Below are 26,458 nucleotides of genomic sequence, written 5' to 3'. Positions count from 1 at the left end.
CAAGTCCATATATGCAGCAAATGATTTTGACAAAGTGAGTAAACAATGTGTGCTACTATTTTTCTAATTATATAGACGCGTTATGATGACACAAATGTTAATTTATTTTAAATAGTTATTGAATTTATAGTAGCTTTTGGTATTGTGTTTTCTCAATCAGTGGACCTAAAACATGTAATTATATTGTGTGTGGGAAGTTTGGGGCAAGAAATTTGGGATCTTGAGAAGAAATTCTTAAAAAGAAAATGAACCAGTAATCTATTTTTCATTTTCCAGATGAGAAACTAAAGCTTAGCCACACCGAGTAAGATTATACACGTATTTGTAGGTTTCTTTGATTCATGTCAGTAAGATTCGTAAGGGCAGGAAACATTTTTTTTTTTCATTAATATATACCTAGTGTCTGGCACATCACAGAAGCCCAGTAAATATCTGTTGAATGAAAGAACAAACCAAGTGACTTGACCAAGGTCGCCCAGTTAATTAGTGGCAAAGGTGGTTCCAGAACACACATCTCCTGAGTCCCACACTGTTAACCTTTCAGTACACCGGATTGTTTCTCCTGATAGCACGAATGTGCCATTTTAACAGTTTACGGATTTGGATTGTACAGTGAGTGCAGCCTGATTTGCCTATAATCCAGGAGATCTTAACCAGCGTCTTAATTGGAGTCAACTGTAGGGTTTTCTGAAAACATACATCCCTGAGACCCATCCACTGGGGTCCAGTTTGTGAAAACTCCCTGATGATTCTGCTAAAACACCCTGACTGAGAAACAGTTCTGCACATCTATGCTTAAAATAACTTATAGTAGATTCATGGAGTCACTTATTCCTGAGAAGCCTAGTTGTTTAGTTTCAAATAATTTCTTTCTAAAAGTTACAGCTGTCTATTCCAAATAATCAGTTTTGATGAAGAGTCCCTCCAGAAGCACTAGAATATTTATCTGAAAATTCCTCCAGCTTCCAGTACTCTTGGTTTGGCTGCAAAGTTATCAACCCTGCAAGGTCAAGCTTTCTGATGAGATTTCCAGTGTTTGCTTTTGTAAAGCATTGAAAATGTGGCAAGAATAAAATTTCTCATGGTATTTCCACTTCCTGTTCCAGCCACCATTACTAAGTGAAATTTAGGCTTCGGGGGAGGGGTAAATTGAGGAAAAATTGTCTCTTTAAGTATTCCTGTCCTTAGGATGTTTTGAAGATTGGTTACTTTAGATATTTAACTTACCAAGAAAAACAGAAAATGTTTTTCTGTCTTCTCTACTTTGTGGTAAAGAATGTACAAATCCTGAGTGGGAATAGCGGAGAAGCTTCCTCCACTCCCACTGTCCATCTCCTCTGAGCCTGGGGCCTTAGGTGCTTCCCTGGGTGGCCCTTTCAGAAGCCTGTGAGCCCTAAGAGACAAGAGACCTCAGGTTCATGGAAAAGGGGAATAATTTGCTTTTGCAGGACAGAAAATCCATCTCTAGGGTCTTCCTTTACTCAACAGTCAGGAGTTACATCCTCTGTATTGCGCAGAAGAATCTACCATATTTAGAGCACTGAGTACATAAATTATGCTCACTAAGGATTGTAGGGCTAAAACTATCTCTGCATGAGCAAACTGGTCCAATAAGAATGCCAGAATTGTTGCTATATTTATACTGATGGTATTTGGTTTACAGAGCAGCGCTTCCACTGTGTACAGGAAAGCAGAGCTTGCTGGAAAAGAGCAGCTAAAAAGGAATTAGATTAGGACCCACATCTGCATAGTGACACGACAGTGACTCAGTCTCCTTTTCCCCTGAACTGTCTCCCTTCGCCATGCTCCCCAAACAGTGGTGTGTGGAGCCAGATCACACTAGCTCCCAAAAGCCAACTGTTAAATTTTTAAGATTTTGAGAACTAGTTGTTACACACTGTCATTATTAAAAATTAAATTATATAGACTTTCGGTTAAATAAATTATATCAAAACCATGGTAATAAATACTCAAAACTCATCCCTTCCTAATTATTTTACGTTTTACTATTATCTGTGCTCTCAAGGTTAGTTACATCTGTTGTATCCATATGATGGAAATACTACCAAATGCTGTGCAAGAGAGCTTCTTCTCCCAGTTCCTCATTCACGGATGTCATGTTGGGAGCTTGAGATCAACCATGATGGAAGTATTTACACCCTGGAAATTAGCAAATGCTACAAATCAGACTCTCCTCACCTGCCAACTCCCAAGGCTTGTTATCAAACGTTTACTAGCACACCACTGACCCTAAGGTATCAAGTCAGTAAAATTAGCCTCTACCCTGAAGAGCCAATCAGGATACCTTTGTTGTTTAGTTACATGCATATTCATAACGTATGCTTATGACTGCCTATTTATTTCTTCACTCGTTTATTATTTCCTAGGCTCCTATAACATAAGCACCATGAAATCAGAGACTTTGTCTGCGTTTTTCAGGTGCTGTGACTTGAGCCTAAAAAAGTGCCTTGACCCACATATAGTGGATGCTTCATATGTGAGTTAAATGAGTAAAGGAATAAATGTCCATAATTTCTTCTTGATAAGAAAGCTGAAGCCAATATTCATGTTTGAATTCATTGATTCCTCTCTAATTGTATCAGTACTGAGTGCTTACAGCAGCGCCTGACACAGGCCAAGTAGCAAATCAAATAAATAATCTTCATAACAATCAGATTTACAGATGAGGAAACTGAGTTACAATCAGGCTAAGTAACACATCTAACGTCACACAGCTAGTAAGTGGCAGAGTCAGGATTCACACCTGACTCCATAGTCCACGTACTCAACCACCACACCGTGCTGCCTAATTACTCCATTTGATTTTGTGCGAGGCTCTGGGGATGTGACTTATTTGAGAACACACTTTGAAATCAGGAAGACTTGAGTTTGAATCTCAAATTTACCATTTACCAAAGGAGATAATTGTTCCTCCATTTGTAGTTGTTATAAGGGCTATAAATAATACCCCTAAACTACTTTGCACATGATAGGCACTAAGTTAAAAATCGTCAGCTATCAGCTGTGGCTTCCTGTGGGGGCTATCTGTAGGCATGCGGCTCTTTTTAGTCCCCATGCCCTTAGCCACCCACTCTCCCCAATTGCCTACTCTACGGCCATCATGTAGATGGAGCAAAAGGAGCGCCATGACATGAAGTCATGTCAAGTTCTTTAATGTCAGGTTCTCCAGGAAGTAGAACTAAAACCAATAGATACAGTTACAGGAAACCCTGTTTCAGGTCAGCATAAGCACTTTCTAAACTAGATCAGTCTCTGGAACTTGGACAACCCTGCTCTGCAGAGGCAGACAACCTCCACCATCCCTTTCAACCGCAGAGTTTTCTCCCCTACCCTTATCATTGGATCTGTGCTGCTTTTATTTTTTTAATAAATTTATTTGTTTATTTATTTATTTTTGGCTGCGTTGGGTCTTCATTGCTGTGCGTGGGCATTTTCTAGTTGTGGTGAGCGGGGGCTACTCTTCGTTGCGGTGCACGAGCTTCTCATTGCAGTGGCTTCTCTTGTTGTGGAGCACGGGCTCTAGGTGCGCCAGCTTCAGTAGTTGTGGCATGAGGGCTCAGTAGTTGTGGCTCACGGGCTCTAGAGCGCAGGCTCAGTAGTTGTGGCGCACGGGCTTAGTTGCTCCACAGCATGTGGGATCTTCCCGGCCCAGGGCTCCAGCCCACGTCCCCTGCATTGGCAGGTGGATTCTTAACCACTGCACCACCAGGGAAGTCCCTGTGCTGCTTTTAATATTCCAAATCATCTTTAGTATGGCTAAAGGTTTTTATTATTCCCGAGGCTGTGTTGTTTTGTAGGTTTTCAGTGTTTTAGACATGGAGTGAGAGAGGGAGAGAGGAAAGAAGAGAGAATGAGAGAGGGGAGAAGACTGAGACTTATCTAGGGAAAAACGTGCTGAACTTAGGAGGGAGAGCAAATAGAAATGATTGATAGTTATCCCAAGCCTTTTAGGTTAGAGATGGTTGGGAAGGTAAGCTAACTCATTCAACTACCTTGCTGGCATACTTGTTAGATGACAAGCACTGTTCTGGTTGAAGGTAACTACCTCAGGGCAGTAAAGTAAATTAAATAAGTTGCCCAAGGTCACACAACTGGCAAAGAGCAGAGCTAAATTCAGCACTGTTCCCTGACTCCAACCTTTTCCATTTCCCTACAGCTGTCTGTTCTGTGTCTGTCCTGGGGAGAGCGATGGAAACCAGAGCAGGAGGTTTCCATAACCAGTCATTATAATTTGTCAGAGAGCCACACTGCAGTTCAAGTAGACAAGCACATTGTCTTTCCCTGCCGTATAAGGAAGTGGGGCTAAACACCATTGCTTTCACTACTGACTCAAGAGGTTATTCAAGTGAGTGTTCGACAGAATGAGAACCTAGGCCTATAGCAGCTTTTAAAAAGAAGAAAAGAAAAGAAATGTGCAGAAATATTTTTGTGTTTTCTTTTTCTGGGAGCAGAGATAGTTTAACAAGCAGGTTACACCCTTTTCTCTAACTCAAGGGGACATAGTCTGGAACTACGTACTGAAGGATTAAACCGTTTGTCCGAATACGGCAAGCCGTTTTGGTGTTTGATTATGTCAAATTTAGCTACTCAAAAGGCCAAGACAGAGCTGATTCTATGAGGATCAGGTGGGAAGTCCTCCACTTCAGTGATTGACTAAAGAAGTTAGGATCTACTTGCCGTGCCAGCCATTCTCAGTGTATTTATTAATAAGGCTCCACAGTTTAAGTTTGATCTTCCTGCCCAAAACTCAGAATATTTCTGTGATCACCCTTTGCCATACCAATCAGTCCTAGTGGGGATTTCAGACCACAGGCCCTATAACCAACTCCATGGAAGGAGAAACTGAGGCATGAGCAGTAGAAATTATTTCCTCAGGATTGTCCAGTCCCATCTTGCCATAGGGAGTGCCCATTCTTTCAGATACACCAAAGAAGCATTACTTAGTCTTCTTAGGGAAATGGAAAAGCTATAATTAGTCTGGTCAGCTTCTCGTAACTCCCATCTGTGACCAGACTGCATCTGGGATATTAGTTTCCTAGGACAGACTGCTGTAACAAAGTACCACAAACTAGGTGGCTTAAACAACGGAAACCTATTGTCTCACAGTTCTGGAGACTGGAAGTCCAATATCAAGGTGTCAGCAGGGTTGGTTCCTTCTGAGGGCTGTGAGGGAAGAATCTGTTCCAGGCCTCCCCCCTTGGCTTATAGATGGCCGTCTTCATGTTTACATACCGTCCTCTCTGTATGCAAATTTCTTCTTCTTATAAAGATACCAGTTGTATTGAATTAGGGCTCGCCCTAATGACCTCACTGTAAGTTGATTGCCTCTGTGAAGACCCTATTTCCAAAAAAGGTCACGTTCTGAGGTACTAGGAGTTAGGACTTCAACATAAGAATTTTGAGGGAGACAAAATTCAACCCACAAAATGCCCCAATTCAAAATGGTGGTGGAAATCTATAAGACGTATTTTCTGAAACTCTAAGTGCGAAAGGCCCACTTGCTGGTGGTAGCCCATCTTCCCTCTGGGCGTAGGGAATGCTTAGCTAGAAATCACTTGGCCTTTTGAACTTGCCCTTGACATTTACTTTCTGCCTTTCGCAATACAAAATTCTGATCCAGGAAAAAGTCAAAAGAGGTCTCTGAAATGACGCAGTGAAATGCAGCTTCACATACTGTGGCCTATCTGTGGAAGCCTGTGAAACCACAGTGGCAGACAGTCTGGTATGCGGCCATCAGAAGTGGGGGAGGGGGCTTGGTGGGAAGGCTTGGTCCAGGCAGCCTGCACGGCTCAGAGGCAGAGCGCTAGGAGGAGGTGAGCAGCTTTGGAGCAGCAGGCTGGGAGGCAACAACAGATGGGACTTTGTGTGTGCCTGCGCCGGGTGGAAAGCCAGGATGGCCATTTTAAGTCATTTTTATACATGCTGATCATAACCACTAATCCCCCAATACAGGGGAAGATATAGGAGCCTGCACATATTTGTGTTCTGAATCATTCGTCTTTTGTCTTTGTTTTCTTCTATCTTTTCCCCATCCATCCTTGGCTTTTTAATACACTTTTTCCTCTAAATGGCCTTTCTAGCTTTAACTGTGTTTGGCATAATTGGTTACAAATTGTCCACATGTTATACCTGGTCTCCTTTTTTCCTTTTTTCTTTAGCCATTGTTTCCCTTTACCCCTTCCTTAAAGCTCTTCTTGGTGTCCATTTCCCAGCTTCAGTCCCGCTTACAGCTACTCTCTGTCTTAGGCCAGATGTGGTCTACAGAGAGGGTGATTCTATCATTTATTATCTAAACCAGGACACTTTTGAGAGGGAAAGGAGGAGCTATTAATAATTTTCCTAAAAAAGCAGTTCTAAATGGAGACTATCCGGGGTAATTTGGGATGGACAGTTATCCTTCCCATGGCTGTTTTCTGTCTTCCATAGATCCTACTTCACCTAGCAACAACTCCCTCTGTTTCTGGATCTTAAAGAGACAGCAACACCATTTATGTTCTGATTCTTCTTTTTATTTCCACCCCAAGAACCTTTTTGTATTTTTGTCATTGTGAGTTTCAATTTTCCCTTATCCTCTTCTCACTTCTTCTCTTTCCTCCACTCTACTCCAGGTATTGTCTCACCACTTGAGTTCCTCTTCTTCCCTTTGTTTTGGTACAATCTTGACTGCATCTCAGGGAGGCCACATTTGTCTGCCATCATACATGCAGGACAGATTGCCTGCATATTTGAAAACACACACGCACACGCACAACCACCACGACAATTATCAAATGTTACGCAACCACCACGACCATCACATGGGTCTCAAATGAACCCTTTATTGGACTGTCCACCCATTCAGCACCTCTGCTCAGAGACTAGAACAATCTCTATACTACATAAGCAGCCATACCTAGAACTATCACATAGACATGTTCTGTATATGTGTCTGGGATCTTACAGGACACGTTTTCAATGTGTGTATGTGTATACCCTTTTAGAGTTGAAAATATATAGCCTGAAAAAAAAAATTAGTCAAAGCTGACTGTGTGTTGCCTTCATTATGACTTCAGTAATCTGGATTATTTTAGCCTCTAAAGTAATATATACCAAAAGCCTAGTAATGGCTGCTATAGGCTTAACATATGTAGAAATAAACTTTGAGATAACAAGATAGAATAAACATTGACTTAAATCCCTTTCAAATGTAGTTCTTTTTATGATTCAGTCATAATTTATGGTTCATTCTGAAAAATCGCTTCAGTTATCAATCAGGGTCATGCAAGGAAGCTCCTCGTCAACTCTAAAATGAGAAACAGAATAGTTTCCTCTTGCGAATTACTGGAAACCAAGCTCTAGATGTCTGAAATACTTGACAGTGTAGCACTGTGTCAGCTGGAAAAAGCCGTTCTTGTCCTTTTATTTATTTACTTATTTTAGAGTTTTGATCATAATTTTCTCTCCTTTTTTTAAGTACTCTAAAAATTAATAAATGAGGGGAAAAACGGTGAAAGAAGATACTTTATGGAAGTATCTCCTTCCCTCCTTCCTTCCTTTCTCCTCCCACTCCTAGTCCTCCTTCCCTTTTCCCCTCCCCCCTCCTTCTTCTATTTTTTTTTTCTTTTTTGAAGATGATAGGGAGTAACTTATTCAAAAATGAGATTTCATTATAGCAAAAGTAGAGAATTTCCACTAAATCCTTCTGGTTTGATTTTGGAGCCTATGGGAAAGGCTGACTCAGAATGAGCTGTTACATCCTTCACTTGTTTTGAGGTGTAATGTACACACAGTTGTAATATACATACAATGAAGTGCACTAATCTTAAGGGTACAGCTGGAAGAATTTTTACATATGTATACACCCATATAACTATTCCCCAGATCAAGACGGAGACGAATTCCGTCCAAAAGACTCCCTGGAGCCCCTCTCCCCATCGCTGTACCCAGGCCTAGGGAACCACTGCTCTGGCCTCTGTCGCCTCCATCACTTGTTCCTGGACTTCATGAAGTGGCACCCTGTGTGTCTGTGAAAGCTCCCCCATTCACCCATGACCCTGGCTGCCGTGTTGTTCGATCTTTCCCTTGCTTTGCTGACAGTCCATTGAACGATTATATGCCAGTTTGCCTGTTGGTGAACAATTCGGGTCGTTTCTGGCTTTTGGCGATTATGAGTAGAGCGGCTAGTCATGTTGTGGCACTTCTCCTGGTGGATCACAGGGTGGGCTACACCTTCAGCACTCAATTCTGCGGCTTTTTCCACAGGAAGCGCGGGCGCAACACCGACAAGGCAGCGCTCAGCCCCTCCCTGATTTCCTTCTTCTATTTTTTGTTGTTGTTGTTGTTGTTTCTTCTCCCATTGAGATTTATTCAGTTGGAAATGTTCTATTGACGTTGGGTAGCCATATGCTTTAGCCATGATGTCGTTATGTCTCTCGCTTAGATATATCTTCTTTAAAAGATTGATGATAAAAAAAGGAAAAATAAAATTTTCAAACACACTCTGCAGGATAAGTATATAGTTATGGCAATGACGGAATGGAAATATCTACCAAGGAGCTCTCTAGTGCCCCCAAATTGCATAGAGTGATTATATCAGCCAGCCTGGAGCTGCTGACCCACCTGTGTTTGAGGAAATAGGAAATGAGAAGTATAGGAGTTTGAGAATTTTTAAAAATTTTTCATGCCTTTCCATATTTCTGCTCTTAGATATGCTGTTAAAACAAAACAATTACTCTTTCCACTGGGAGTAGTTTCTAGCTTGCTAATTCTTTTTCCTGAGAGCATTTGCAATGAGGTTTAAGTTTTTGATATCTTGGTTCTTATATTTTGTGGGTACCTCAGATTACAGGTGGGTGGTCTAATAGAAAAGTGGCCCCAGTTCCTGCTTCATGTCTACCGCTGATAACCTGTGTGACTTTGAACAGACTTCTGTGCCTCAGGCTTCTTAATTAGAAACAGACAATAGCCTTTTTCCTTCTTTATAACACCCAGGTAGGGAGCAATGAGATCTTAAATATAAAGGCTCTTTAGGTGGTAAAGTATCTTTAGTACATAGTTTTCTTTTATTTTTCCTTTGAAATATGAAGACTTTTGCTGGTTGGTTTTCTGGGAAGATGTTAAGTCATACATTCATAAAGGAAACTTTCTAGATTCAAAGTTCAGAATTTGAAGTTTTCCAAAAATTATTCTGTGCCAGACAGCTTCAGCTTACTCCTTCTTCTGGAGAAGCTGCCCCAACCGCAGTTTCAGCCTTTTCTTCTTTTCCTTTTTTTTTTTTTTTTTTTTTTTTTAAGGCTTCTGGGACAAGCACATTCCTTTACCCTTGCCTTTAAAAGCAATATTGACAATCATCTTGTTTGGAGACACTCTGAAACCCCAAGGTGCTGAAAAAGGATGGTTAAGACAAATTAACATCCAATTTGAGCCTTTTCTCTACTGTAATCAGAAAAGTTTTTTACAAGCTTTTCTGAAACCAAAGCACATAGTGAACAATTGCAGATCTTAGAATCTTGTCACCCTCAGATTCACTAAAATTGTCTTCATCAGCATTTAAATTTCTAACACATGAGATCACATATGTGAAAGTGCTGTGCTTTATAATGTCTGTGATTATAATATCTATAGCCAAATACGTTAAAGTTTAAAAATGCTCCAGGAACCTAAGGGGAAGGGTAGAAGAAGAGCATGTTTGATCCTAACAAGTGTGCTTGGGCCAAGCTTGTACAAGCAATCACATGGGTGGGTCAAACTGTTTATTATTTCTAAAATAAAATTTTATTTTAGAATAATAATTTTTAAATTTACAGAAGAGTTGCAAGAACATTACAGAGTTCTCATATACCCATACCCCAGTTTCCTCTGTCATTAACATTGCTATGCACATTTTTCACAACAGATGAAACATTGTCTATAACGTTATTCATAATAAAACTCTATACTTTACTTGGATCACCTTAGGTTTTGCCTAATGTCCTTTACTTATTTTTTAAGCCCCTTAAAACAGAATAATGTTTTATATAGTGAAACTTTTATATGTACATAATTAGAGATATTGATGGAACTCTATTGTATGTGTGAAGACTGTGTTATCCCCTGAGGACTTTCCACCTGAAATAGCCAAGGCCTCCTCTGGTCTCTGGTTTGTTTCCCTTGAGGCTGATAGCAGATTCCTCAGCCTGCTCCACCCTGAGGCCAGGTGCTGGAACCCCATCTCTGCTTCACTGAGATTGGTCATCCCAAACAAATGGTAACATCCAGCAGCACCTCCCACTCCCACTTTACAGTTTTAAGCAGAAGCATTAGAGTGAAAGGATTTACCTGGCTGTTCAGCTCCTGACTCTCTGCTCTTTAGCTGTGTCACATCACAGTTATTTGTAAGAGCTTTGACACTAACAAAGGAAAAAAAGACCTGATCCAAGATCCCCGAAATCCTGAAATCTATAGGTTTGGGCCAGTTTAAAAACACCACAATTTATGAAAAATACCTATTACTAAAACATAAATTATGGAGGGGCTTGCTTTATGGAAGTTATCCCAATAATAGTCTTCCATATACTGAGCTTCCAAACTTTCTCTGAAATATGAGTTAGCAGCAGATAATAGCAGAAAGAATCCGTTTAATTCAGCTTCTGCCTTTGAGCCACTTGATGATGTCAGGCAGGGGACTCAACCTTTTGGGGCATCAATTCTTGTAACGAAGGGGTTGGACTAGGTGTGTTCTCTCCCAGCTCTAACGTTGTTTAGATCTTTGGCTTTATAACTTCCCTTCATAAGGCTTGTTATTGTCCTTTCTATCAAGGTTACTTCTTTAATGTTGTTATACTTTTACTGGCAAATCACTTTAAAGGGGGAATAAAAGCTAAATTTAGGTCAAACAGTAATTACAAATGAGTTGCTTTCAAGGTAACCAGTTTTTTGATTTATAACAGTTGGTTTGTCTTTTAAAGTTGATTTTGTGTGGAGATATAACACTTACATGCAATGGAAACAATAAAAATGAAAATATATAGGGACTTCCCTGGCGGTCCAGTGGTTAAGACTTTGCCTTCCAATGCAGGGGGTGCAGGTACAATCCCTGGTCGGGGAGTTAAGATCCCACATGCCTCATGGCCAAAAAAACCAAAACATAAAACAGAAGCAATATTGTAACAAATTCAAAAAAGACTTTAAAAATGGTCCACATCAAAAAAATCTTTAAAAAAAACTTTAAAAAAGATGATGATGAGGAAATGTAGGTATCTTCTTGTTATCTTCATATCAAAAAATTAATTGAAGGAATCTACTTATCAGTGAGTGAAACTAATATTCTTGACTCAGAGGTAGCCCTTAAAACTTCTTAATAGCAACATTATCAGCACACTCTGAATTTGTTATCTACGTATAAATAAAGCTGGTAGGAGACACCTTCCATGAAAGGAATGATTGAACTGACTCTCAAATAGGAAGACATCAAAGTCAAGGAAGAGAGTAAGAGCTCAAGCCATGGGATGGAAATGGTTACTGGGTTTAGCCATCTGCTTTGGTCTTTCCTGTTCCACATGTAGCTATATAGTTTACATAAAAGTATCTCTCCAGAGGATCAGAAAGAGCAGATTTATGGAGCCAGATGTGAGTTAGCATTTCTACAGGTGTGGCTCTGCAGCTGAAAGAACGTGTTGTACCAGGGATGGAGTTTCTTATTATGTAATCAATATAAATTACCACTAGACTTTTACAGAGGTTGATAAAGCAAACATGCATCATTTGGATTGGCCTTCTGGTATACAAAGAGAACCTGCTTCACTTGGGGCACAACGTGAAAAAATGCACCATTTAGTATTTATAGAAGACTTGGTAGCAAATACCATCACAGTGATCAGGCGAAGTCATTCCAGTTTGCACACAGAGGGAATAGCTGGTGAATAGATGGAAATGGTGTATATGTGTTTTTCTTCATCAGGAAAGACAAGGAACAGGTCATAAGTATTTGTAAAGCTTTCAGCATCTGATAGGAAAGAGCCAAAGGATGAAAATGACTAGAGGACTGGGAAAAAAGATAGAACACAAGAGAATTGATGAAAATGAGTAGAATTAGTTAAACTAAAAAGGCAAATATCCTATTTAAATAGTACAGAAAGTCAGAGCTAGTAAAAAAAACCTTAATCTGGTAAATTGCAGAGCACTTTAATAATTATACACAAAAAGAGGATTTGAAAATTCTAGACAGTGAGAGTGAAAATGTTGCTGGTTAGTTAACTTTGTGTCAATAGATTAGCACAAATGTTTTGATTTTTTAAAAAACTGGGTGCTTTTATGCTAGATTATCTAATGAAGCAAAAATGAACACTCTAACACTTCTCATATGCTTAAAGCTTTTTTGATTGAGTTTAACTGTATTTTTCAACTATCTTATATCTTATTAATTTTTTAAAGTTTCTTAATCCATTAATTACCAAAAGAGCTGTGATTGTGAATTTGTCTACCTCTACTTGTAAAATTTGTCATTGTTATTGTTCATATGTTTTAAGGCTGTGTTATTTGATACATATACATTCATAATTTTTAAATCTTCCTGATGGAGTGTTCCTTTCATTAATTCACCTGAAATTCTATTTTGCCTGCTATTAATATTGCTATAATGTCTTTCTTTCTTTCTATGGTTATTTACTTATTACATAAGTTTTAAACCTTTCATTTTTCAGTATTCCTGTGTAATTATTTTAAAGTGGATCTTTCATAAATAGCATATAGATAAATTTCTAAATATAGTCAGAGATTTTTATCATTTGATGTATGAGATAAATCCATTATATTTGTTATTATTGATGATATATAGGATGTTTGAAAATTCTGAAAACATAGGACAAACTTAATTTTAAATAATAAATTAGATATATTTTAAAGTAATTTGCTCAATATGTTTTTCTTCAAGCTTCAGACAACATTTCAAGTGAAGTATCTCTAATATGGGTCCAATTATTAATCTTAAAAAAGCACAGTATATACATTATTTTCCTTGGGTTTCCAGAATTTTTAGACCCTATGTGGTGTATTTATTATATAAGATATATTGCACATATTATTTGAAAATGTAACTAACCTGCAGTATAAACATGCTAAATCCTTATCTCCTATAGTAGAAAATTAACAAGTGATGTCTAACATTAATAAAGCCACCATAATCAAAACAGTTTGGTATTGGTGTAAGAATAAACAAATAGATCTATGAGACACAAGAGAAACTACAGAAGTAGACATCATATTCCCCATCTTTCCAATATTATTGTTGTATAAATATTGCTCCTAGCTGATAGTATATACTATGATTACTTTTTATTTCATATACTAGTACCTTTCTTCCCCCACTCCTCATAATTTAATAATTACTCTATTTCTTTTACCTGCTTAGTTTTCTATCATTAAAGCAAACATCAAACTTTTCAATACAGTCAAATACATCAGGTAATTTGTCAATTTTTTTTTCTTTAAAGGTATCCTTCTTGGAAACTGCTTGGAATTTTCTAGGTTTGTTGCACAGCTAGCTGTTCTAAATCTTCACTTCACAGTCACCTTAGGAATTTCCTTCCTAGGATTGAAAGGAATTTCCTTTGCATGTGGGTTGAAATTTGAATCCTGTTTCCTACATCCCATTCTTCCTCTTTCTTTATACTCCTATTTTGATGAAGAAGATCATCTAGGATCTTCTTGAACATGGATGCAGGAGAGACAAAAATTTTTTAGTGTCTTTCATTTATCTCATACTTGGTTGATTATTTGACTGGACATAGAATTCTAGGCTGGAAATCATTTTCCCTAAAACTTCTCACAGTGTGCCTGCATTATCTTCTAGATTCCAATATTGATTTTTTACATCTGATGCCATTTTGAATCCCGAATATTTGTATGTTGCCTGATTTTTTTCCTCTGTGGAAGTATTTAAGATTTTCTTTTTATCTTTAATATTCTGAAATTTTATGACAATGTGCCCTGGTATTATTTGGATTTTTATTTATTCTGTTGACTACTTAGTGGGCCTGTTCAGCCTAGAAAACACATCTTTTAGCTTTGGGAAATTTTCTTATATCATTTTGGTGATAATTTCCTTCTCATCATTTTCCATGTTCTCTCTCTGTCTCCTGGATATCTTACACTGATCCTCTGATTTTATATTTTCCCAAATATTTTCTACTTCTCTGTATCTTATTCTAATATCTGGGAGGCTTCCTTAATTTTGGCTTTATATTCCTTGTTTTTAACCATGAAACTTTGTGAATTTCCAAGAGTTCTTTGGTTGTTGTTTTGGATGTTCCTTTCTATAACATCCTGATCTTTTTTCAGAGATACACTAGTTCTTCTATCTCCTTGGAAATATCATTTATACTTTTAAGTGCTTTTCTGTTCCTATCTCATCTATGTTTCCTCTGTGTTCCTATTTTTTTGTTGTTTGTGCTGGTCTCTGTCTTTAATTCTTTCCTAAAAATACTGGTGATCCTTGGCTGGCTGTCCATATATAGGAGTGAGACAATAAAAAACTGATTGGAAGCTCTGAGTACAGGGGCACTGATGGGCCCACTGGCAGATAATGAACCAGTTTTTTTCAATGGGCAATCATCAAATGCCAATATCTCTGGATCTTTTTCTTGAACAAGTTTATCCAAAGAAGACTTTCACAATCTCCTCCTGGTAGTTGTAAGCACAGCTCCAGCATTTTGAGAAGTTTTAGGGCATTGACTGGATCATGGAGGCATCTGCATGGGATAGTTTCCCATTTGCCTTCACTGGTCCCTGTCAGTTTCACTGGTTTTAGATCATGTTTCACTTCAGTTTCTTGGCTGGAAGTTTTAAGCAGGTAGTTCAGGTTTGGATCCCATTCCTTCACACAGAAAGGGGTCTTCCCCCTTTCAGTCCAGGGTTTGCCTCTTGCTGATAGATTGCTTCCCCATTAGTAGGTTACCATGGGTAGAGTATTCCTGTTCCTGTTCACAGATGGAGCACCATCTTCCTAGTTCTTGGCTTTCTCCAGGAGCTTTGTTATAGTTTTTCTGTCATGTTAGCAATGAAATCTGTCACACCTTCAGTCCAGGCTAACCTCTTTGTCTTTGAATTCCCTCTACTGGCTCCCAAACAGTAGATCTGATAGATGAAACTGAGTGCTTTGGAATATCTTAATAATCATTGTCACTTTTTTTTTAACTTTCAAATTTTCACCTATTTCTTCATTCAGTCTGCATTATTAATTGAGTAAAATTAAATTAACCTATTGGAGATTTAGCCTTGAATATATTTTAAAAGGAAATTTGTTGCCTCCTCTGAGATAGCTATGATGGGAGGAAGATACTTAGAATGGCAACATTCTGTGTTTGTGTGCAGGTAGAGAACAGTCATGATGGTTAGAAGAGCTAGTCCCTACTCTTTATTTCTGTTTTTCCATGCTCAACCTCTTAAACAGAGGTGATTCTCCTAAAGGGAGAAATATAAATCTTGCACCTTGAAGATTATGAGGAATATGAAATCTGGAGATGTTAACATACATTAAAGCATTAGCCCAACTATACAAAATTCTTTTCATGATAGAATGCCTGGTTTATTAAGAAGTCTCAAATCATTGCAGGTATAAAGACAACATGGTTTTATGTTTTTTTCTACTAGTACCCCTAACTATTCTGTTTCAAACTTCCTTTTGTCACAGAGTAGAGGGGTCCCTTAAATACATCTCTGCCCAGCATCCAAACTCAAGAAAGATAAATGTTTATTTTAAAATTTAAATCTCATATCTTATCTGATTCAAAGCTCTGCTCCCACCTCTACTCCCAGGATAGAGTCTAGTGGCTTAGAGTTGTATGGCTGAGGCTCCTGAACAACTTCCCCTCCTTCATCCTGGTGAATAACTCTGGAATACTGGCGGGTGGGGAGAGGAGAGAAGGAGGAAGAGGTCTCTACTGGACTTGCCACAATAACTGGTTGTTGTACAAAGACCTAAGTTAATTTGCCTGGCTCTTTATGGTTAATGTCAGTAGTCTCCAATTATTAGATGTAGGCACTGCTTGCTCCCAGATAACCTCCCAGATAACCAGGTATGTTACAATGGAAACAAGTCTCAGAGACTAAATTCTGCACACATGCAAACATTCGTTAGACAGTAGGCATAAAAACAATTACAGAATCTGTTCTGCAGACTTGGAGAAGTTCTCTCTCTGTCCTCTTAGTTGCTCTGACAAGCACCTTATACAAAAGGTTTACTCCCTGGCAAATGTTACAACATTCTGATGACAGGATCAGTTTCCTTTCTAGCCAGGCCCAAATTTTTAAATGGGCACAAGCCTGAACAGAATCCTAAATTTATGGCACTTCTGCAAATGCAGGGCTTGCCAGATTCCTAATACCTGTACACACTAGGATGAGATCCCTGTGTAAGTCTTTCTAGGCAACCCAATCACATGTATTGAACACCCACTCATTTGCCAAATGAAAAACTATGTTTATTCAATACTTCCTTTATGCTAATTTACAGGCTTTAGGTATGAATTTAGATAGTGGTATTTAAAACATCAGTCTTATATGCTTTCTGGTGTGTATACTCCTGACTAGGGTCATTCATATACTAACAAACAACAGTTCCTAGGGTACAGGTTAGAGTTAACTTCCACACACATGTATAGATTACACTGTATACACTGAAGTATTTAAATATAAAATTTCAACAATGGAACATTGGTCATAACTCTGAGCAAACTCTTTGAAAATAAGTGATTAAAGACTCATTCCCAAGGGATGAAAAAAAAGTACTTAAAGAGTTTAGGATGGTAAGAAAATAGTACAACTACGGGAAAGACTAACTTATACAAAATCTATGTTTACTAAGGAAATGATATTAAGGCTAAAATCCATGAGGATAGTATATTCCTCCAAGCCCCTACTTTCAAGCTAAAATTACCAATACAAGGTATGTATAATATTGGGGGTGCAAATAATACACTTGCCACCAGTCTTGCTCCTGGCCTTTGACTGACATTGCTAATTAAACCTAGCATTCTTTCTCATGGCTTCAGAATTCTTTTCAATGCAGTATTCTAGGCAGCTGAAGCTGATAGATTAGAATTGACAGACAAGAGAGAACCTGGTGTAGTACAAAAGGCATGGGGTCTATACTAGCTGTAAAACCTATAGGTAAAATTTTGAACCCTTTCAAGCTTTCATTTACTCATCTGTAAAAAGGCAGGGCTGGGAGTTATAAGAACTAAATGAAGTAATATAAATAATGTAGCACAGAGCCTGTAGAGGTTCAATAAATATTAGTTCCCTCCTCTTATAGCCATGATTTTTTTTTTTACCAAGCTGATATATGTTACTTTCAGCTCATGTCTTTTCTATGAGAACAACACTTCATCTAGAACAAAATGTACATTCAACATGGTACAGTTGTCTATATTTTGACTGTCAGTTTTAGTCATGTCTGTCATTTTTTATTTTCCAACATGAAAAGAGAGTTTTAGGGTAGTCACATTGGAAAACAAAGACAATAAGATTAAAATTCCCTCAAATCAACTTTGGAGCCATGAAAATATTAATGCCTTGACAGCTTACTCACAATTGCAAGAGGCTGTGAGCCAACATCTTGCTTTGTATTGTAAAGGTGATGAGAACATATTTTCATTGCTAGAAAAAAATTAAGCTATACAGACAGAAATGGGACATGGGAGCCAAATTCCACAAGAACACCCTTAAGTTTAAAGATTTTTCCCCATCTCTTGACAATATTTAGAAAACCAAAGGCTATAAACTTTTAAAAGGAATCTTGGATAGCTTACAGACATAGTAAGGTCACCAAAACACTTAGCAGATATGGAATTTTTATAAAAGTATTTAAATTGATTAATATTATTCTCAGAAGTAGCATAAACCTAAGAATCAGAAATGCTTACTAAAAGTGAACATATTGTGACTAATTGCCAACTGCTATATAATCAACTCAATTGGCCTAATCCTGCATTTTCAGCGAATAGACAGATCCTGCCCTTATGAAGTGAATCAAATGGTTGGAGATGGCAAATCATCCAATGGGTTATCCTCAGCTGTCTTAATCAGTGTTTTCTAGATTTTTCCAGTTTCTGATACATCTTTGAACTGCCAGATTATGCCTGGTGAGGGTCTATTCTCCTTCTCTCCAGTTGGTTGTAATTATACCATGATCTTTTTATAAGAATATGTACTATGAATACACTATTGGTAGGATATTTGCATGTTGTTTTTCCAGTAGTCAATATATTCTTGTCCAGCACTGTGGGTCAAAACTGTGCCCCCTGCAATGGCTCCATGGGGTGAGAGCTACAGTCTGCAAGCATTGAATTGGCCATTGAGAGGATCAAACCACTGACTTCTTCATTCTTGTTCCTCTTTGTGGTGGCAGAAGGCCTTCTCTTTCCCTGCACCCAAGTGTGTGCCAGTTTTTGAATTGAGTAGCAGTTTATTGAAAGCCAAAGTTTATCTGTGAGGTTTGCTCAGGCCTTCATTCTGTTCTCAGCCTTTGCATTCTGTCTGAGAATACCTCCTATCCCCCTCCAGCTGACAGTGCAGTTGCTAGCTGTGTGTGGGCAAGCCTCCTGGCAGCTCCTGGGCCAAAGAGGAATGACTAACCACCCAGGTTACATGCAGAATCTTTCAGGAACATGTCTATCAACACAAGCCATCAGCTAAGAAGAATGTTTCCTTGGTCCTTGGGTGCTTTTCCATTTGCTGTCTACTGGTTGAAAGTCAATCCATAATCCAAAGTTCAACTCCTATACCGCCACCCCCTTCTTGCCCCAGTCAGAGTGGATGGAGAAGGTTCCCACGACTTAAACCACTGTGTATATCTGACCAAAAGAGTTTACTGTTCTTTTCTCTCTACTTCACCATCAGGCAGGAACAATTTTCATTGATCTTTGTATATCCTACCCTCAATTCCACTGCAAATCACAACTTCAAGCCCAAAGTAGAAGATCAACAAATGCTGAATTGAATTCAGTTAATTGAAGACAGGAATGTTCACTGACACTATTAATACTTCTGATATTATCCTGTCTCCCTGGGGACTCATAACTGGGGAGAGGGGTTGCCAAGTACAGTCAGAATTGGCTGGAGAGTTTTTTCAAACTACACAGGCTGATAGTGTGGATTGTTCTGCTACTCAGGACATTCTGAAATTATCCTTGCCCGTTCCTCGCCAGCCCTCGTCCTGGTTGAGAACCTTCAAAGAACCTTTCTGTCTAAGATACACCATTCAGCACTTTCTATTTACTCGTATTCATTTAATGAAAACCTCATAAAACTAGCCATGGATGTGTTTTCATCATATTCGAAGTTTAATTGACTGATAGCTTGGGCACGATGGAAATGCTTAGATAGATTATCTTAAGTTACATTTAAACAAAACTATTTACAAAAAATCTACTTCTTGGATGGGCTATTTTTAATGTTTCCTAAACAAGTTATTGTAGGTGGGCCAATTTTCCCTCTTTGCTTGTCATTTTAGAAACCCATTTGGACATGTTCTATCCCTGATCTAATTGTCTCACCCCACTGGCTACAGAGTAGGACGTTCTTGTTTGAAAGGGTCAAAAGATTCAGAATCTGACATCCAAAATATGTGCTCTTTTCCCTTTTTTTTTTTTCTGGAGTCAAAACCCCTGAAGTATAAATCCTTTTTAAATGAAGAAAACAGTGCCAAAAGGAATGAAACATTTTTGGTCCTTCTCCAAAACAGAGAGATAGCACTGAAACAGGAAGTGGATGATTTAAATATCCACTCGGCATCTTGGCAACATATTTATGTTTAAGGGACTTAAGGTTAAAAGGTTTTAGTCTGGCCTGGGAACACTCTATCTTCCCCTAGGGTTTGGAGCTTTGGGGAAAACTTTTAAGCACTTATCAAATATTTGCAATTAGCCATTTTTCTGAGACCAGACTGTTACTAAGAATGTCACAGGACGGTGTTCCTGGTAAGTAGCATGCCACCATTACTCTCCTGCTTCTTATGATTATCTCTTTAGCAATCTAGGTTGGTATAGTAGAAAGTTGTTTTATTTTCTATTAAAAAAAAAGAATGCAGTCTCTAGTTCTGCTTCTCCCAAATCTGGAACTACACAGAATGACTGAACAAGCAGAATGCAAAATCGGGGCTCAATTACTTGTGTATCCTAGGTGCCACTTAAGGGGTCCATCCTCCAGGAAAATTTACCTCACCCCTATCTAAGTTATGTACCTCTCTGCTCTCACAGCACCACCTGTTCATATCACTATCATTTATTTTCTTTTTCTTTCTTTCTTCCTTTCTTTCCTTCCTTCCTTTCTTCTACCTCTCTTCCATTCCTCTTTTTTCCCCATTCTTTCAGGTAGTGCCTTGTAGACCATTTGTTGAACTTTGGATTTTATTCTGTATAAAACAGGAAGCAATTAGAAAGTTGTAATCAAAGGAGTGATGTGAACTGACTTAGAGTTTACATCTGAATCCTGTGTTGAGAACAGAATGTTATGGGGAGAGTGGGGCAGTGGGGAAGCTGATGTAGCTGAAAGATAATGATGGCTTGAGCTAGAGTGGCAGTGATGGAGATAGTGAAAAGTGATCAGCTTCTAGATATTTATTTTGAATGTAGAGCCATCAGGATTTGCTAATGAATTTGAGAGTGAAAGAGAAACAGGCAGTGGTATTCTGGAGCCAGCTCATTAGAGCTCATGAGAACCAATGCTTAATTTTTAGGAGTTTTGTAAGACAGTTATTAAATACAAGCCATATAACAACTTAATTATATAAACTTCTAATTAAATGTTATATTAAAATAAAAGTAATGAATACTAAAAAACTCATCATTTCCTAATTATCTTATTACATTTTACAATTACCTATGCTCTTTTTTATATCTTTCGTGTCTATATGGTAGAAATACTACATAATGGAGAGCCACTATACATCTCCTACCAACTTAGTATTCAGTGATGTGACATTTGTAGCTAGAAATGGATAATGATGGGAGTATTTATACAGAGAAGTTGGACCTTCCTCTACCTCCCACCCTTCAGAGCTGAGAACCTGCTGTTACACGTTTACCAGCAAATCACTGGAGAAAAGGAGTCAAAATGAGCTTAAGGTTTTTGGTTTAAGAAACTGGAAGAATGGAATTTCATTTACCAAGTTCAGGAAAGATGTAGAAGGAGTTGTGAGGGTGGAAATCAGTAGTTCGGTTTTGAACATTTTGAATTTGACATAACAGTTATGCATCTGATTGGAACTGTTAAATAAGCAGTTGGATATACAAGTCTGGGGTTCAGGGAGGAGGTCCTGGGTGAAGATATGTATGTGAGAGTCATCAGCATTTGCATGATATTTAATGCCAAGAAGCAAGATGAGATCAAGGCAATGAGTTAGATAGAGGAACACAGTCTTAGGACAATTTCTGGGGTCCTCCGACAATTAAAGATCAGAGTGAAGACCAGGAGCCATCCCAGGAGAATAAGAAGAATGGCTAGTGGGAGTAGAAAGAGAACCAGGAGGGTGTGATGTGCTAGAAGCCAAGTGAAGAAAGAACTTCCAAAGGGAGGAAGTGATTGTGTCAAATGCTAGTAGGCTAAGTAAGACAATGACTGAGAACTGATCAATGAATTTAGTAATGTAGAAGTATTGATGACCCTGAAAAAAAAAATGCAGAAAAAGTCTGATCAGCATGGATTCAAGAGAGGTTGGGAGGAAAAGAAGTAGGAACAGTGAGCAGAGGCAACTCTTTTCAGAATTTTTGTTGAAAGAGGAGCAGAGGATTGGAATAGTTACTGAAGAGACATGTGAGTTTAATAAAGATTCTCTTTTCTTAATTTAAGATGAGATATATTTAAGCATGTTTGATGATGGAAATAATCCAGTGGAGAAAGAAATATTGATGATGCAGAAGAGAAGTAACAGTTGCTAGAAAAATGCTCTTGGGTAGGTGAAAAAAGGTGGAACCCAGAGTGCAAGTGGAAGATTTGGCCTTAGATAGGAACATGGACAAATAAGGCATCATTGCAGGAGGAAAGGCAGACTATCTGGATTCAGCTATAGGTAGATTGGGAAATATGGTGGTGGGAGCCTGGGAAGTTTCCATCTGATTACCTCCATTTTTTCAGTGAAATAGGAAGCAAGTTTATCAGCTAAGCATTAGAAAGGAAGAGGAGATTTGAGGGGTTTTAGTAGAAGAGAGGATGTTTAGACTTGGGAAACATAGTAGAACTGCCAGGTAGCACTAAGGATCCACTCAACATTAGTAATAATCAATTTTAAGTAAAACCAGTCAGCTTAGCTGTGAGTTTCCTCCAGCTGGGTTCAGCTGCCTGCCTGCAAATGGAAAGTAGTGTTTAGAGTGATGAATCAGGGGGTGTCATCTGTGAAAGGAGGTGGGAGACTGAGATATGTTGGAGCAAAAGACCATTGGAGGAAAGGAGCACAAGGAACTAAGAGGCCAGGGTATTAGAAGGATCACATACATGAAATTTGAAATTTCTGAGAATTATGGCAGGCATAGTATTGAAAAGAGTTACAACCAGGAGCTAAAATCTTCTAGAAATAGAGGGGAGTAATGCAGGAATCAGTAGATGACTGCAACAAGGAGGGGTAGTGGGTAGTATTTTTAGGGGGAAACGAGGCAAAAATGGCAAAGAGGAGTAAGGAGGACACGTCCTCCACCTCCAGGCTCTGTGATACGAGGGTATGGTTGTCAAAAGGACTGTAAATTGTAAGGGGATATATGAAGCATGAAGTTGGAGGGAATAATCAAAGAGTTTTCAATATAGAGTCTTGGTTGATGACTGATCCTGAGTTCTAGAGAAATCAGGTAGGGGGATGATAGGGGATCAGAACAGGAGATGTACAGAGCCAGTTGGGCATGGAATATGGGTAATGTAGGAGGATCTGAAAGTCTTGGGAGCCTTGAAGAATGTAGGGCACGATACAATCAGTCCTGATGGTCTCACATGCAGACTGTAATAGTAAGTCTGGGACTGTTGCTGAGGAGGGAGGGGTTTCTTTCCAGGAACATGCAGAATTCTGGGGCTTCTTTTTCAATCCTACTGAGAGTTCAGTGGAGGCTTGTGGAGGGGTTGTTTACTAGGGGCACATAAAGCTCTAGAGACCACGTTTACGCCTGCATAATACCTGTTCCTTCTTTTCAGCCCTTAGCTCACCAAGGTTTAATAACATGTTTACTTCACAGTCTTCTGCAAACTTGAACTTCACCTTGCTTATGTCTGTGTTCCTAGTCCTAGCATTCTCCTGTAATAAGCTCAGGAATATGAACAAATGAATGAATGAATGAGGGTTTGAGTGAATGATAATTCTTTAAAGATTTAGCATTGGAAAAAATAAACAAGCAAACAAAGTGAGAAGCAGCTTCTGCTCCCACCCAAGATCTTTCCTCAACTGACTTCTCCCTCCTGAGTCTTGAACTCACTAGACTCTTGACTCTCACTTGCAATCTTAGCCCAGCCCTTCATGCTCCGTCTTTCTGATTGGACTTTATCATCATCTATAACTGGGTATAACTCCAGTACATGAGTAGAGTGACCAGGCCCCAACTCTCCTGACTCACCTCACTGCTTGCCAAATTCTGAGAGAGCACTTTGACTGAGCACAAGTTTTGACCCTTCACTGGTGTGTATAGGATGACCTGGTAAGACACCTGGTCTAACTTTAGTGGCCCTCAAAACCAGTATCCAGCTGCATCCCCTCAACCTGAAGCAATCATTCATGATTGCTCTTGGTCCTTTAGTATACTTAGTTAATGGTGCCATCTTGTTTTGTAAGGAAATGGTTATTCTAATCAGCTTCAGGAGGCTTCAACTTGAGACCTCTTTAGGGAATAAGATGGGTGGGTTAGGGAATTTGATGTGTCTGAGATTTACTTATAAAATTTAAAATCTACATTTAGAATTGTCTGTCTTTCTAAGAATGATATTTATTTTCAATTAACCATATTTCTTGTCACACTGTGGTGAGCCCTAAGAAGATTATAGAGAAGGGTAAAGTCAGGGACTTTGAGATTGTTAAAACCTGGGTAAAAGCTAAATGATCACACGTAAAACCACAGAGAACAGGATAAAATGGTATGTAGTTAAATGATAGAAAGTAGAGGTCAGACCCCAGCCAGAGAAGGAGAGGTTAAATGGAAGTCGTAATGATCTAGTAAGATTTCTTGGAGGAGATGGGGTTTCAACTGGGCCTTGAAGATTAAGTAGGATTAAGACAGAGAAAAAAATATGTCATATGGAGGTATTTATATTAAAATGCAACAATACAGGCATTATTGTAAGACTTCATGGAGAATTTACTGACCTGATGATAGTGGACAGTGAATGTATAGGAATATTGAAAGGTAAAGTTGAGTCCACAGCAGTGGCTATGAAATGGCCTCTCAGCTCTTCTACTGTTGGGAGTGTAATTGCCCGATGCCTCAGCAGCTGCACTTTAAAATCTGTGTTCTCACTGAAGACACAGTTCCCATGGAGCTTGACAGGGATATTAAAGTAGGCTTGTTCCTGGGAGATGTGGGATTCCTCTGACGGACAACTTTGTTTTGAGGATTCCCCTGGGTCTTGCCTGACTTTCTTAGAACTGCGCTCTAGTATAAAACTCTTCTTACCTACCTACCTGCCTTCTCTCCCTCCTTCAAGAAGGTCAGCCCTGCATTCCACTCTGTGGTTCTCCTAGCTTCTCCTGGCTCTTCATGATCACCAGCAGTGTTCCTCAAGTCAGCTGCTGTGATATCTTCACCAGCTCCTTCAGGGTCATCAGTGTTGTATCCTAATCATTGGTTTGGAGGGGTGACCCTCACCATTTTTTATGGTTTTTAAGGTTGAGGGAATGTTTAGGGCTATGAGATCCCAGTCCAGGGTTTTATTTTAGCTTCTAGAAGCTGACAGGGTCTAGGGTTTTGACTAGGCTGAACAACTTCAGTGAACTAGTTGGACTGAGAAATCTGGTGTTTGGGGCTTCCCTGGTGGTGCAGTGGTTAAGAATCCACCTGTCAATCCAGGGGACACAGGTTTGAGCCCTGGTCCAGGAAGATCCCATATACCGCGGAGCAACTAAGCCTGTGCGCCACAAGTACTGAGCCTGAGCTCTAGAGCCTGTGAGCCACAACTACTGAAGCCCGCGCGCCTAGAGTCCATGCTCCACAACAAGAGAAGCCACTGCAATGAGAAGCCCGTCCACCGCAAGGAAGAGTAGCCCCCTTTCGCCGCAACTAGAGAAAGCCCACGCGCAGAAACGAAGACCCAATGCAGCCAAAAATAAATTAATTAATTAATTTTTCAAAAAATTTATATCATGTTTTAAAAAAAGAGAAATCTGGTGTTTGAACCAAATGCGTAGAAAGAATGAAAGTAGAGATAGAATACTTAATATGATTAACATATGACATTCTCAAAAGAACTTTTTATCAAATAAAACATTTAAAAACTATCTTTCCTCTAAAAAACAAAGTCTATTAATATTTTTTTAAACCTCTCTAATTGGAGTATATTCCTTTTGCGAAATATCAGTTGCTTAAGAATCTGCCTTTTAATTGTAGTTGTGCTAACCAGGGTCATTCAGCTGTGAATTCATCTAGTCTTCTCTTGACCAGATCTAGAATACTAGTTTTGACTAGTGCTGTCCTGTTTTCTCCCAGCCTAGCTAAGGGTTTGATCATTTCGTTCAGATAGATAATTTCCTTCCAGTGACAATCTTCCTTCAGTCCTAATATTTTATTTTTCTGGAAAAGTGCAAAAGCTTATATGCACAAACATAAACTATAGAGTTTTAAAGTAAAACAAAATGTTCTCTCAAGTCCGATGTAGCAGCATCTGGTTATATGTGTACGTCAGATCTGCAGTTGTGTTCCCAGCACAGCTAGATGAGGCTGAGGACCAGGAGGATCCTGCCATCGCCTTCGGTCTAAGAGCCTCACCGTTTATCGCAGTTAACAACCATTTATTGAAGGAAATTACTGGAGTTCCTGCATTTTCCACTTGGTAATTTTCATATGCTAGGGAAAGTGGAACTTGATTAATTATATTTAGTTTGCATTTGAAAAGCTACTCCAAAATATTTAAAACCGTTTAGGATGTCATTCTTAGATCACATGTATATTTGCAGCAACAAAACCATTCCTGAACTCTCTATTCAGCCAGTTTAAGCTAGCTGTGGGCTGTTTTGTATATACAACATCAATGAGTTTGGAAGATTTATGTTTATGTTGCTGCTTTGACTGAACTGGCATTTCGGAGGATTTTTGGAGTCTCCAAATGAATGGGTAAAATTTAGAGAGTAAGGACACTTTGAAATGAACTGTGCAGTCATATGATCAATGTTTTCCACCAAATACAGGAGAATATAATTCCAGTGGTTCCAATGCAAGTCACATTTCATTGACAATCCCATGGCTTTAGTAGGTGAGGTTTTGCTGAGTCAGAAGGTAGAACAATGAACTTAAGTTTCCTT

The 26,458-nt window shown here is 38.9% G+C and overlaps 1 protein-coding gene across 9 annotated transcripts in view; it reads left to right on the top strand.

Moving 5' to 3' along the window:
- The window catches only part of CALD1 (caldesmon 1), a 180,672-nt gene that overhangs the window by 6,784 nt on the left and 147,430 nt on the right, over positions 1 to 26,458 (top strand). The window contains exon 1 of one of the 9 annotated variants that reach the window (XM_059933326.1): positions 19,879 to 19,955. The exons of 7 other annotated variants lie outside the window; for them this stretch is intronic. The gene's annotated coding sequence lies outside the window, so the exon portion shown is untranslated. Of the gene's footprint in view, positions 1 to 19,878; positions 19,956 to 26,458 lie in introns of those variants that run through there. One more of the 9 variants, XM_059933324.1, reaches the window with a different exon arrangement.

The sequence above is a fragment of the Balaenoptera ricei genome, chromosome 9 (genome assembly GCF_028023285.1).
Source record: "Balaenoptera ricei isolate mBalRic1 chromosome 9, mBalRic1.hap2, whole genome shotgun sequence".
Lineage (NCBI taxonomy): Eukaryota > Metazoa > Chordata > Mammalia > Artiodactyla > Balaenopteridae > Balaenoptera > Balaenoptera ricei.
The sequence above is the reverse complement of the archived record's forward strand: the minus strand, read 5'-3'. Positions and strand labels throughout refer to the sequence as shown.